General features: G+C 44.9%; 1 pseudogene; it reads left to right on the top strand.

Annotated features, from left to right (window-relative positions):
• Positions 1-671: 671 nt before the first annotated feature.
• On the top strand, positions 672-1,476 carry LOC102870918 (annotated as a pseudogene).

Here is a 1,476-nt window from a genome sequence, read left to right as displayed (position 1 = left end):
ATTTTCCCATCTGTGAGCCATGTGTATCCCTTTTTCCATGGATAGTGGCTCAGGTGTGCTTGAAGGCCCTCTGACTTTCACCCTGATCTAAGCACCCCAGTGAGCTAAAGATGAGACTGTTAACATTTATTCTGACAGCCGTTATGCCTTGAAGTAGTGCATGCGCATGGAGCACTCTACAAAGAAAGGGGACTCCTTACTGCCATTGGAAAGACTGTTAAAAGATACTTCTGAACTTCTAAGCCTTCTACAAACTGTGTGTGAAACTGAGGAGGACCTGAAGCACTTGCTGCAGAAGGTCAAGGACTACAGCCTTCAATATGGATTGAAGATCAACATCAAGAAAACAAAGATTCTCACCACTGGGCCCATTGGCAGCAGCATCATGATAGACAATGAAGAGATTGAGATTGTGTTTGTTTTGTTTTTTTCCCCTTTGGAACATATTAAAAAAAATTACGGAATGCTTCATGTATTTGCCTGTCATCCTTGCTCAGGGGTCATGCTAATCTTCTTCATATCGTTTTAATTTTAGAATATGTGCTGTTGAAGCAAGCGGAGATTGAGATTGTTCACAGCTTTAGTTTGCTTGGCTCCACAATCAACATTCTTGGTACCAGCAGTCAGGAAATTAAAAAGCTTAATTACAGCCCCCCCTGCTTCTGTGTATTATGGTGTCCAGGTTGGTAGTCTGCTCTGACACCCGGAACATGGAGGAATATGACGATGACCAGAAGCCCCTCCACGTGTCTACTAGTGCGGACAGGTGGCCCTGGGACTTGACTGTCAGAGAAGTTATCCATGAGGCCCCGGGATAGATCTCGTGTCATTGATGCTGCCAAATACACTCAAGTTTTGTAATAGAGAAGATGAGGAAACTATATCTCCAGAGGCCTGAAGGCATTGAACTACTAGAATACAAGAAGAAGTGTGCAAAGTGAGGCCTGCCACTCTTCTACCTGTCCCAGCCCAAGAGTGCTCCTGTGAACTTCATTGTGGATGGAACAGTTGTCAAGACAAGAGCCTCTCAAGAAGGTGATGATGACCAAAGGAATTAAAGACATGAGCAAGTTCCGCTCTGTCGCTGTGTCTACCATTGATGAAGAGGAAGTGGAGATTGAGGCTAGGGAAGCTGCTGACTCATATGCACCGAAGACCAAAGCGATTGAGAAGCAGCTGAAGAGCAAAGGCATGAGCAAGAGGAGGCTGCAGGAGCCGGCTGAACTGGAAGCTAAGAAAGCGAAAATGAAGGGCACCTTCATTGACAACAAGTTCAAATGGCCAAAAACCTTCCGTCAAGCTCAGACTGGAGACAAGCACATAGGACAGGAGGAAAAAGAGCTTGGGGTTTTTTTTAAAATGTCTTTCCGTTGTTTTTCTGCCCCAGCAGAAGACCTCACTATTGTTTCCTGTGAATACTCCCTCCGGCATTTAGTGAGGTTTTCAGCTGAATTCATTTTACCTGCTTATAGCTAG

Source organism: Elephantulus edwardii, unplaced genomic scaffold, assembly GCF_000299155.1.
Source record: "Elephantulus edwardii isolate Elephantulus edwardi_28Jun2011 unplaced genomic scaffold, EleEdw1.0 scaffold00041, whole genome shotgun sequence".
Lineage (NCBI taxonomy): Eukaryota > Metazoa > Chordata > Mammalia > Macroscelidea > Macroscelididae > Elephantulus > Elephantulus edwardii.
The sequence above is the reverse complement of the archived record's forward strand: the minus strand, read 5'-3'. Positions and strand labels throughout refer to the sequence as shown.